This window comes from Tamandua tetradactyla, chromosome 15, assembly GCF_023851605.1.
Source record: "Tamandua tetradactyla isolate mTamTet1 chromosome 15, mTamTet1.pri, whole genome shotgun sequence".
In the NCBI taxonomy this organism is placed as follows: Eukaryota; Metazoa; Chordata; class Mammalia; order Pilosa; family Myrmecophagidae; genus Tamandua; species Tamandua tetradactyla.
Window position 1 is genome coordinate 8876696 of NC_135341.1, and position 13707 is coordinate 8890402.

Sequence of the window (13707 nt, forward strand, 5' to 3'; positions counted from 1 at the left end):
TTTTAAACTTTATTTAATCATGGGAATTCTGGACTTTTACTGGGATGGGTGAAAATTGGGTATTTTTGTTTCATTCAGTCTGCTGGTGCTCATTGGGAAAATATTCCCTAAGTAATTTCCCTCATCCTCTCTACCTCTCATTGAAACTTCCAGGTGAATCTCTCACATCTCTTTGTTGCTTTCCATTGCTTTTGCCTTTTACAGTGGATTAGCAGAAAATATGCTTCCTTTTTCATCTCTTTAATTTCCTCTTCAGTTGTGCCAATTCTGCTATTCAGCAAATCTTTTTTCTTTTTTCTTTTTCTTTAAAAAAGAATTGCTTTTTCCCCCTGAGATCTCACAAAGGTTATTGTTTTCAAACAGCTTGCTCTTTTATTAGGACGCCATGTCTTCTGCGGTCTCTCAGAGACCACTTAATTTAAAGACTCTTTTGATTCTTCTGTTAACTGTCTTTTCTTTTCCCCAATTCATGTGTTTTTCTTCCATTGTGTCACTTTTCCTCAAATGCCTAAAAATTGCTGACTATTCACAAAGCAATTTGAAAAGCAGATTGTGATTACAGGAGCTTGCTCTCAGTGATTAGGGGGTAGAAGCAGAACAGGCTTTCGTTTAGAATGTGCCCGTAGCTTTTCTGCTATGGATCAAATCACCTTGTTCTTCCTGGGAATTGCTAGCTCTCTGATACACTCTCCAACGAAAGTCCCAGCTCCTCATTCCAGACCTAACAAGCAGAGTTGCCCACTGCTCAGCGTAGGCTGAAGAAACCTCAGCGGCCACTAGCCAGCTGAAATATAGTTGCCCAATTAAATCACTCAGATGAACACCTCAATTTCCCACCCACTCCAATGAGTTTGAACCTGAAGTACTCCAAACAGACCTCAGCTCTTTAAAAGGATCCTACCTACTGTAAATGTTGCCCTCTTTTCCTTTGTTCTTATTTCTCTGTCAATTTGCATCTGTCCTCTTATAGTTCATAAAATCTCCAAACTTTTATGGATATACAGTAGGACCTTACTTTACACGAGTTTAAGACCCGCGAATTCAGGTATATGCTACTGGCAGTTGAAAAAAAATAGAGAAATAAATACAAGTTTTAAAAACTATTTCTATGATTATTTTTTCACTCAGTTACTAGAGTGTTTATTTGCCTTATTTATAAAAATATGTGTAAGTTATGTTCGTATCAGAAGTAGTTATTAAATAATGGGGTTCGCTATTATGTGCACCCTATATAGAGAGCCGGGGGAGCACGACGGCGGCAGCAGAGCTGGGCGGGGTGCGTGCAGACCGCGGACTCAGCTCGTGTGTCCAGGTACAAATGTCAGGCGCTTCCCAACGCGCAGTGGCCGTGGACAGTTTTTTTTTCCCTCTGGAAGGCGACGTGAGGAGAGGGCTGCTGGAGCTGCTCCGTGCACGAGCGGGGGAATTAAAATTAAAAAAATAATAATTCTACAATCGATTTTGTTTATTGTTACTAGGGTGTTTATTTGCCTTATTTATTTAAAAACGTGTGATAGATATGTTCATATAAGAAATACTTATTAAAAATTAAGGGCTTGCTATTTTGCCCGATTTTCAACTTACCCGAAGGGTCATGGGAGGAATTGGTTGTGTAAACGGAAGTCCTACTGCACACTTGTATCTCTCCACTCCCCCCACCCCCACCCCTTTTCCCTGCTCCTCTGCTATTTCAAAGGATTTGGAATAGAAGGGGAATTAAAAGGCATGTGTCCTATTTGTCCATGGATCTAGCGTGTATGTGTGTAGGTGAGTATGGTTTTCACCCTTTGATTCCCTTCGAAAGACTATTTGATTGACTTGTAATTTAAAAGGATTGAATGGATATAGTTTTAAAGCCATCACACTTCATTTTTGGAACCAGATGCAATAGAAATAAATACTTAACCTTGAAACATAGTTTCACATCTTCTTCCCAAAGTTTTTGTGAGCATTAAATAAAATACTGCATCAAAGAACTATATAAAATGTAGAGTGGTATGTAAGTATTTTGATTAAACTAATGATATTTGTTTTCAGTTCCATTTTAACCCCCTACTTTTTCATAGTAAGTGCTCATCTGTTCTACTTCGCTAGCTGCCAGAATGCAATATACCAGAATCAGAATGGCTTTTTAAAGGGAAATGCACAATTGAAATAGGTGCATTAATTCTACCCAATTTACAGATGCAGTAACTGGAATTTAGGGAACTGTAACAGTTGCTACAGTTCTGTTCAGATAAGGAACAGAACAAGGGATGTCTGAAACTCCATCAGCACTACTAAATACTACGCTATACCATCCAACTCTATTAGCTTCAGAATGATCAAACAAATACCTATTTTGCATTTTAAGACTTGACATTGTTATAAGCTGAAATGCACATTTAAAATTTGAGAAAGTCAGTTAATAATAAATATAAAGACATTCATGATTTACTTTGAAAACAAAGCCCAAAATTGATGTCCGATCATTTGGGTCACTTTTGTAGTAAGAACTTACATTTATATATATTCTATTTACAATATTACTCTCGCTGTCTTAATTTAATTTTCATAGGAACTCCAGGGATATATTACCATCCTCAGGGTAAAAATGAGGAAACTGACGCACACTGAGTGGCTTAACTAATCCAAGACCATGTAACCAGTGAGTGGAGAAATTAGAGCATGGAACTAAGACAGTAACTCCAACTTATGGTCTTTTTCCATGACTCCATGCTGCCACCCTCATCATGCATTGTGGCTTTAAAACTTGATGGAACATTTTATAACAATATGATACTTGAAAATAAGGCAGATTAGAAACATAAGCTATAAAAAGATAAGAGTATGGGCGCTTTCCCTCAAATACGCAATATCAAAATATCAACAATTTATAGATTCCAGTACAGATTTAAAGCAAAGCAAAACAGCAACAATACAAGGCGGGTGGGGTGGGGTGGGGTTGGAACTATGCAACACAAGGGGAAAAAGGTTGAAAGAATTTAATGCACTACAAGGAATACATTGAAAATGTCAACATTCATAATTTATATGCTCCAGCAATCTAAACTGAGGTCAGAATAACATATCCATTGCAGGTTACTATTATAGCTTCAAGAGGATACTTAAGGCAAGCTCTGTATAATATGTAAACACTGACTAACAGCTGTCTTGACATCATTCAACCCAGCACCTAAGATTGACACTGAAAATTCACTTTACAGTGGCTCTGCAATGGGGACAGCAATATTAATAACTGAGAGAAATGTTTAAAGTGATTATATTCATCTTTACATAACTCTCTGACCTAGGTATTTCAGCCCTGTAAGAAACAAGGCTTAGCTATTTTCCAAGCTTCAGATGCATGAATTCAAGAGTCAAGACGGCAGTCACCAGGTAAGAATGACCACAAACCTATGCCCTTGATCATTCTGCTCTCTGGCCACAATTTGATAGAGGATGATCAAATGCGGGCAGAAACCCAGTTCACAACCCAACACAATATCCAAGCTTTTCTTCAAATTGATTATAACTCCAATTGAAATTAAGAATGTTGTTATTAAATTGCCTGTCTCCTTGAATAGATTTAGATGCAGATATTATTTTGTCATTTGCTAGTTAGTATCAACAGTCTAAAGGGAGGAAAACGTAATAATAGCATCGTTACTGAAAAAAAATATGCCTAGGTCTTAGGGGTATTATTTAGAAAGACTAATTCTAATGGTATTTATTTTTTTACAATTTCCAAAGGGATACTTTGGAAAGATGTTCTACTTGCACATCTGTAGAAAATATTGATACAGAAAAAAATTGCTTCAAAGCGAAAGTTCAAATTACAATATCAGCTGAGTAATTGCAAGGGGGCTTATATTATGTTAATGAACACATGATCCCTTAGTATGATATCTATTGAAAATCAGCTGCCTCATCCTAAAAGTGGAAAAAGAATAGAAAGAATATATTCCCATGGAACAAAAGAGGAAAGTGTAAGATTGACAGAATAAGTAATAAAGACAGATGGAAAATAAATTAACCTTCAGATTCATTGCAGTATGATAAAGGGAAATATAGCTGAAAGTTGCATTCAATGTTTCATTCCAGATTGTGAGGAAATATTCTAGCTCAACCACTCTTAAGGTGATTTGTTACTAGTAAGAAAATTATTTTATTTAGACTATAAATTCAAGGTAGAACAAATCACTGTTCCGTAGTTAATCAGTAAAATGTTCATTCATGTAATATTTTACAAGGGGAGGTTCAAAACATATGCAGAATATTAAATAGCCACATTTATCTAGAAGTTTAATTTACTTTAAAATAAGTTTATTGACAATCTGGCTGCAACATCTGTAAAATTCAAAAATCATTTGAGAAAAATGTTGTCGGTCTGTTAGTCAGCCTTTAAAATATTCTTAAACAATGTGAACATTTTTGAAGAGGAAAGTTAGATCAATTACCATGGATAAGTAAACTCTTTCTTTCTAAATTCCTTCCTATAGACCATTCCAGGAACACATGTGACATAGACTGACACAGGACGAATCACAAAGAACAATCTCTTCTTTCTGCAAGATTAAAGCACCTGCCTTTCCAAATCCTACCAAATTTGCAGCGAGCACTCTGCTGCTTTTGTTTCCTTCCCCTGAAAAAACCTATCTTATTTCCCAGGTTCGGGGAGACTTCACTTCACTTTGAGAGTTTTTTCCTGTTTCTATCACCTGAACAAAGTACTTATTCCCTTGCAGTTTGGATTTGGAAGAATTGTGAGAGCTCAACACATGTTATTACAAAGACAACTTTTAAAATGTAATTGTATTGAGATATATAATCATATCGTCCAAAGTGTACAATTAGTGGGTCACAGTATCATCATATAGCTGTGGATTCATTATCACAACTGATTTTTGAACATTTATATTACTCCAAAAAAAGTAAAAATAAGAACAAAAATAAAAGTTAAAAAGAAACCCCAAAATATCCCATATCCCCATACCCCCCATATGATTTATTTATTTTTTGCCTTTATTTTCTTATTCATCTGTCCATACACTGGATAAAGGGAGTATCCAAAAACATACAGTCCCATTGTAAAAGTTATACAGTTTTATACACTCATCTTCAACAATCAAGGCTACTGGATTATAGTTCAACAATTTCAGGTATTTCCTTCTAGCTACTCCAATACATCAAAAACTGAAAAAGGATATCTCTATACCACATAAAAATAACCTCTAGAATGCCCTCTTGACTCTATTTGAAACTTCTCAGTCATTGAAACTTTATTTTGTTTCATTTCTCTTCCCCTTTTTGGTCAAGAAGCTTTCTAAGTCCCATGATGCCAGAGCCTGGCTCATCACCAGGAATCATATTCCATGTTGCCAGGGAAATTTATACCTCTGGTAGTTGGGTCCCATATAGCAGGGATGGTCGCAAGTTTACCTATACAGTTGGCTTACAGAGAGAGGCCACATCTGAGCAACAAAGAGGCTCTCTCAGGGTGACTCAGGCATAATCATAAGCAGGCTTAGCTTCTCCTTTGCAGGACTAAGTTTCATAAGGTCAAGCCCCAAGATCAAGGAACTGGTCCGTTAAATTAGGAGTCCTCAGTGCCTGCAAGAATATCGGGAATTCCCCAGGCGGGGAACTTTAATATTTCCACCTTTTTCCCCTCAAAAGGACTCTGCAAACACATTTTAATCTTCTTTCCAGATTACTTTAGGAAATTTATTAGGTTGTCACACAACCTGCACAAACCAACAAAATCTTACTCCCTATTCAAGGTTCCATGTTGCTATGGTGTTTGAATACGCTGGCCATACAAGTTAAATTAGATAGTGTGCTACTGAAAATAGAAATTAAGTACCAAATAAACATCTCTTCCTTTGGTCTCACACAGAAGTTAAAGTTTTAAAACACAGCCAATATCTTCCTTTACCCTTTAGTCTGATTTACCTTAGTCCTACCCAGATTAGCAATATTCATAGGACTAATTGAGGTCTGATCACTTCTTTGGTGTTTTTAAACAGTTGCTGTATGGGGTAATGCTGACTTTCATAGCTGCAGAATTCTTCACAGAGATACCCAAAGTTCCAGGAAATGACCCAGTTATCCACTAAGAGCTAAGCATCTCAGAATTCAGAAATAACAGTTATACTTTGGAATAGATGTCACTGCTGCAAGAGCTTACAGTCTAGGAACCTTTGCACTAGGCCCTCACCTGACAACCTATGCTCTTAAATTCAATCTCAGCATTTGTACATTTTCATTAGTCTAAAGTGTTATAATATTTGTCTTTTTGTTTCTGACTTGTTTCACTCAAAAAACTGTCCTCAACTTTCATTTAGCCAGTTGCATGCCTCACAACTTCATTCTTCCCTGCAGCCACTCAACATTCCATTGTATGCATACATCATAGTTTGCTCTTCCTTTCATCGGTAAAATGACAACTTTTAAAGGAAATCCATTACCAAAGTTTTCAATTCTTCACATTAATGAAATAGAATCCTTAGATGTATGTTTATTTTAATACACTATCATGAAAAATAAACACACACCTTTAAAAAAAATCAAAATAGGTAGGAAAAGATTATTCATGGTACAGATATTTAGGAAACAGGAGAACAATTCCCCAATAATAAATAACTAAATTAAAGTTTTTGTTCATTTGCATTTCAACATTGTAAATTTAAAGTGAATATCTATTCACATAAAATGGAAATTCTTTCTTATAAAGATAATACATTAATAGCCTCATGGAAGTTAGCAAATGATATTTTGCACTTATTCACAGAGGGTAGCCACACACTAATAAAATTTTCATATGTTCTTCTTCATTAAAAATCACACTAAAAATTTATATGACTGTATTCAGTCAAATCTCTAGCTTAAACTCTTTGAAAGACAAAGTCTCAATTTTCAAAAAATGTTTCCCCCAAATTGTTGAGGAGTTAACATTTTGTCAGATCTGGGATTTGATTTTTACCCTATTTACAGGATAATAAGTTACCCTGTTATTATTCATGGATCCCAGAAAAAGACAGGAGATTCTTGAGTCAAAGACAAAGGAATTCATTACTCACATCAAAGCAGGAAACATGAGCTTTAGCATCTTTGTCCCAATAACGTAATCCTTTTCTCCAAATCCCTAGGGACAATACATTGGGTGCCACACATAAGGGTTTTCCGTCACAGCTGACAATACTAAGACTGATGAATGTTTTTTTTTAATACTCTATGGCAGGGGTCACATTTCATTCTTTTTCCATGTGAGTATCCCATTATTGCAGCACCCATGTGTCAACTTTTTGTTTGTTTGTTTGTTTTTGGGAAGTGCATAGGCTGGTAATCAAATCCGGGTCTCCCGCATGGCAGGCGGAAATTCTACCATTGAAGTACCCTTGCAACCCGGGAGAATGTACTTTTATAGCAAATAGTATGCAAGCCTCCTCTTGGCCTAGACAAGATAAATCTTCATACGTCAAGGTTACCAGATATAACCTGGATAAAAGCTGTTGGGGCCTTGCAGCTTTAGTACACTTAGCAAGACATGTAGAAGAATGAGAGAACCAAGGAGCACTGTCTCTACCAGCAGTCTTTTCAAATATAGGTCAGACAATAAAGAAGATCCAAGGAAGAGAAAGGAAGGTCTTCCTGGCAAAAACAAGTCTAAGCCCTCTTCTTAATAAGTAAATTGTTCTACTCCCACATTCCCTGCTCACTTCACTCAAGCTACTCTGGTCTCCTTTTTCTATTTCCTGATTTTTAAAAATGTCTCTCCCATCTCTGGGTCTCTGCACATGCTATTAGTCTCTATTTCTACCCATATGTTCTCTCTAAGCTCTGAATGGCTCCTTCTCATCAGTCAGGTAACAATCTACATGTTACCTCCTCAGAGAAGCCATTCCTGATTTCTCTATTTAAATGAGCTCTTCCCATGCTGGCTTCCATACCCCACCTCAACATCCTCTACCTCAGCAACCACTTAACTTTCTTAAGATGATTTTAGACAATATGCAATAAGTTTATTGCTCCATGGCTTTATTTATTTTTGGTATGGCCTCTACTAGAGTGTAAGTATCAAATTACAAAGATTTATGATGTCTGATCACACATGTGTACTAAGACTGCATTGGAAAATGATCTTTTGCTGCCTGTGGTAATTATACTTGGGTACAGACTATCATTACAAGTATTCTTTTTAGTAGCTAAAATAAATAATTTAAACTATATTGACGGGAAGGTGACAGTTTCCTATACAAATTTAGATCTAGAAGAATGACACTGAATTTCATATTGTTAGAAATCAAATGCAGGATTTGGTATAAATTTTTCTCATGGATCGATAGCTTGAGCCATATGAAATTGCCACTTACGTAAGTCAAGATGGTTGAACATTAACACTTCTACATAGTTCAATCATAAATAATTTTATTTGAATTGAATAAAGTTATTGATCTATATTCTTTCTTTGAAGTTATAAAAATCCAGAGGAATAATATAGTTTTCAAATCTATGAGCTGTTTAAAAGGGGCTTTGAAATATCTCCCATTGTAGAAGACTAAATAAATGAACAATTACGTTCTAATATAGGATAATGGCTTTGTGCAAGATGATGGGAAACATTTCAGAATCTGGCTCTCAATTGCTCTGAGAAGTGCATGTGAAGATTCTATATGTGCTATAAATTTAGCATATGGAATATGAGCATTAGGGGCAAAGTTCACTTTCAAAAAAAAAAAAAATAGGACTGCCGTTACCATTTAAATTAAGAATACATGGCCTTTTGAAGGCTTGGAAACTGAATTGATTACCTGAAAAATAACCTCAGGTTAGAAAAGATCAGGTTTGTGTTGCTCCAAGTGAGTTTTTAAAGTTTAAACCCTCATATAATAAAAATTATATTAGTGGCCTTAAGTTATTAAAATATATAAAATGATTTATGGGGACAATAATAGATAATTTTTCAGCTTTCTTTCAGTGTTTCCACGCCCTGTTCAGGTCATACTAAAAGATGTCCTTGTTCCGTAGGCACCATGAGACCCAGGTGTGGCCTCTCAATCAGCTGAACCATATGAAACTGCCAATATCTGACCATTTTGAGCCTACAGAAACAGCAAGTGCATAAGTGTTCAACCTCAGGCAATTGTGATTGGTTGGAGAGAAGGATAAATGTCTCAAAGCAGGACCGATCAGATGCTTTCCCTGAATAATCAGACAGTAAGAGACTGGCTCTTGGCTAGGGCTGCTAAGGTGGTTCAGGGAGCCACGTTCCCCACCCCATGGAAAGGACCTTGCTGGCCCTGAAGGAAGGATTCGGAAATGGGAGACACATACCTACAGCAGACCCTGGGAAGCACTGAGTGTTCATTTACAGTACTCCGGCCTTAGATCTCTTTGTTTCATTCTGAGAACTTCTCCATCTCATTCCCTGATGCACCACAAATGGATAAATTCCCTTTTTACCCTGAGCCATTTTGAGTGTGTTTTCTCTAACTTGCAAGTGAAAAAATCCGACTAGCATGAGGGCTGAAATGAAATGTTCATGAAAAATGTTGATGAGTATGAGGATGAAGAAGCAGACAAAAATCTAAATTAAGATCTTTCTCTGTGAGATAAGAATATGGATTAATTAGAACAAGCAACACAGCGAGTGTCATTTGATGGAACAGTTTATCCTCAGGAGAAAATTGTAATAGGATCTGGATTCGGAAGTGTGGGGATTAATTGGTTCAAACCAAATTTGTGTTAAAATGACACATACCTGACATAATCAATAAATTAATCAATCAAAATAATTACATAATGAATTAGATCAGTCCTATTCTTAGAAAAATATCAGTTTCTGTTGAAATTTTTTAAAGTGAAGTTTTATGGTTAATCATGGTAACCGAGCTGGCAAAATCTGATGTTAAAAAGTAAAAACGATAAGGGAAGCTATTCTACGTAGGCTGTAGCACATGAGAAAAAAAGAAACTGGACCCTGCTAAAACAGCATAGATTATCAAATGTAGAAGGTAAAGCTGGAAGGGAGAGATCAACTTATGTGGGGTCTTCTCATTGCATCAACTGGAAGAACATGCAGTTAACAGAAATTTGGTTCTACTTCCTATATTCCCATCCATGACACTCTTAAGAAAGGCTGTGTTTCAAAGGTCACACATTTGTGTTTCCTGCATCATTAAAGCTTAAAAGCAAAGATATTGAGATGCAATCTTATTTACAGTCATATTTTGTAATATTGATATTTGATTTTGATAAGTAATAGTTATAAGCATGTGGTGGCTTTATGTAAAAGAGAGAAAGCAAGAGAAGAGAGACACACAGAGAGAGAGAGAATGAATGAGAATGAGGAAAACAGACCAGAATTCACCATTTCACCATTTTGGCCCTTAAGCTTCCTGTTCTATTTTTTATTTCACACCTGAGGATTCACATTTTACTTATCAAACGATGTCAGACTGACTTGGTAAGTGCTAGGAGATGTGATTCAGAGAGCAACAGACAGGGTCTGTGAACACCTGGTTCTGAGCCTGACACAAGCTGAAGAGAAAATTGAAGTCATAAAGATAATGATCGATAGAGGTGCCACCATCTAACTAAGAACACCAGAGTCTGTCAGATGTTTGGAAATAGAATTGATGACCTGAAAAATAACCTCGGATTAGAAAACATCAGGTTTGAGTCACTCCAGAAGCTACCAAGACAGAGTGTCAGCTGAAATATTCTTTCAGCAGTGGATCATAAATGTGTGGGGAATGGATACTTTTGATGACTTTTGACAATATCTATTATGGCATTCAACAGAAACTAGGAACATCACATAGATGACCCGTTTGAATCAAATATGCTTCCATGTAAAATATTTGCCATTCTAAGTGATAATTTCACTCTAATAAAATTGTTCACTTGTTATGAATAAAAATTGCAGAATATTATAGGGGCTGTTACTTTCTTCCATCATATGAAAATCATGGAGTTCAAATATATATTATGAACCTAGACTGAAATAATTTTAGGCTATCTTCATCATTTTGTGGAGACTCTTAATGAAAGTATATGCCGATGGATATTTCCAATAGCATCCTTAGTAATTCATAGCATTTGTTTCCTTTATTTTTGGTAACAGAAAGATATTTGTTTCCTTATAATTTAAGTATATGCATAAGCTGACAACCTCTATTGTAGAATGCATAATGGAAAATTACTAGCTTGTGGCTTTCTTTAGAGAAAGAACCATTTGAGTCTCATTTCTTCAGACATTTACTACTTCCTTTTCTTGCTATTTGGGTTCTTATTAATGGTATTTGCTCTAAATATATTTCAAAATCCAGCCATAGGTAGGCTTGAGAGGGATTTCTTAAGATATCTGCATTCCACAAGTTGTAAGTGTGGATATTTTTAGGTCATTGTCCATGAATTTAAATTTCATAATATATTCTTTAGGCACGGAAAACTGTGGAAATATATTCTCAAATAATTACGAAATGAAAGACTTTTATGAGCCAAGCAAATGCTCTTCTTATCCAAGGCTTGTTCATATCCTGAGTCACTAATTTCTACACATCTGCTGTAATTCCCTTTGTTTTTCTCCCAGCAGAGGGTGCAAAATATTAAACCTCAAAACTACTGCATAAACTTATATTCAAATATGGGCATTTGCAAATTCAAAAGGAAAAAAATCCTTAACTGTTTTTTTGGGATTGAATCACGCCCTCCCAAAAGGCATGTTTAAGTCCCAATCCCTGGTCCTATAAAGGCTCATTTGTAAATAGGACCCTTGAAGATGTTATTAGTTAAGGTGTGCTAAAATTGAATGAGGGTGAGCATTAATCCAATATAGCTAAAGTCTTTATAAGTCAAAGAAAATGGACATGGGCAGAGAGATGGCACCGAGAGCAGCCAGAAGCTGAAAGTCAAGAGAGCCCGAAAAGAAAGCAGATGCTGCCACGTGCATTCCCATAAGATGGAAAAGCCAAAGAATCCCAAAGATTGCTGGAGAGCCAGAAGATACCAACCCTGGTGGAAGAAGCAAGCTTTCACAAATTCTAGCCTCTGAAACCGTAAATTCCTGTTGTTATGCCAGCCCATTGTATGGTATTTGTTTTAGCAGCTAGGAAACCTGTGACTTGGTTGTGAGGAAGTTCAATTAAATAACACTGCCTCTCTGAGTAGAAGGTCATGACTATTAGTAATTTTTAGAAGACTTCACTTGGGGAGTGTGCAAAACCAGGACCTCAAATGGCGAAAGAAACCAAACCTTCAGATTTAGTAAGCATAGCATTGTAACATGTAGATATTTATGAATGTATACAATTTATATTTTAAAAGCAATAAAAAGACAACTATATAAACATTGATTCAGGAGAACTTCACATTTGACCTAAAGTAGAATAGTATCCTTAGGTATCTTAGATACAAATCAAAATTAAATCCAGAACAGTAACAGCTACATTAACCTATCCAACTCTAGGATCGCTATTTCTTTCATGAATCTTTTTTATAATCTGATATGGCAGAATGAAGTATCAGTCACAATTCTTTACCTATGCCATTATCTATGCCTTTTGCCCTGAGATTTTTCAGTTCTTTCCCTAAACTGAAAGTATATGTGAGTACCCACGCATTGACTTTAGGCTTTAGCCACATGGCTTTTCTGCTTTGTGTGTTTGGCCAACTGAATGTTAGTTTCATGAGATTTGAAATGTGTTTGCAAGGCTGGGCTTGCTCCCGTACCCCTGCCATCTCCATGAGAAAAGGCTCCTGTGGTAACTGCTGTATCTTCAGCTGAGCCCCAGAGGGACTGATCACGCTTGGTATGCACTAGGGAGCATAGCTTTGTTCAAACCACAGATGTGTGAGCAAGAGTAAATGATTGTTGTTTTAAGCCACTGAGTCTTGGGGCAGTTTGTTGTGATGCATTATCATGGTTATGGTTAACCGATATGTCAGATCCATGCTTTCTGTACAGGAATTTTCTTACATTCAATTCATCACTCCTTCCATTTACTTACTATGAAAAATAATTATGGACTGAAATTAATGGTCTAGGCACTGGGGATACCAAAATGGAAAAACAAACAAACAAAACAACATTGTCCTTGCCTTTTGAAGGTATCCTCAGAAAAGAAAATATACCAGCACAAACTAATAAATGTCACATGATGGAAGCATATCTATGGTATAGTGAAAGAGCCAAAGAAAACATGATGAGTTCTACCTAACTGAGACAGGACTGCTGGTAAGGACAATTTTCTTTGAGGGGGCAAGCCTTTATACATTCACATGAGCAAAGGCAAAATATGGGTTTCACTAGTGACACATCCAGAACATCAGCACACACACAACACAAATATTTCTAAAACAAATGCAAACTGAATGACTCATGACATTTCAACAAATATGAATGAATTGTGTAGCTACTATGTGCTCAGAATTCGGTACTGATCTCTTACTAGTAGGTCCTATCCTCCCGAATAATAATACATAATTAATAACTAAATATCCCATATTAAATTGATAATTAACTACATAATTAAATAATAAAAATATCCTCCCAGATGATTGTGAGACCATCGCAAGAGTTAAAAAAGTACACCATAAAAAATAGGAGCATCTCCGAGGTAAGGTATAAATAGTCTTTGAACTCAAAGGGTCAATAAGGGTAGGTAAAGCATGTGCACAATGATTCTAATTCAAGACAGAAAGTAATGAATACTTGGTAAGAAG

The 13707-nt window shown here is 36.1% G+C and overlaps 1 long non-coding RNA gene across 2 annotated transcripts in view; it reads left to right on the top strand.

The window, feature by feature from the left end:
• The window catches only part of LOC143656918 (uncharacterized), a 33751-nt gene extending 22852 nt beyond the window's left edge, over positions 1-10899 (top strand). Inside the window, exons 2-4 of one of the 2 annotated variants that reach the window (XR_013162634.1) lie at positions 3294-3378; positions 4482-4788; positions 9010-10899. This is a non-coding gene — a long non-coding RNA (uncharacterized LOC143656918). The remainder of the gene's footprint in view (positions 1-3293; positions 3379-4481; positions 4789-9009) is intronic. The other variant, XR_013162635.1, reaches the window with a different exon arrangement.
• Positions 10900-13707: the final 2808 nt, after the last annotated feature.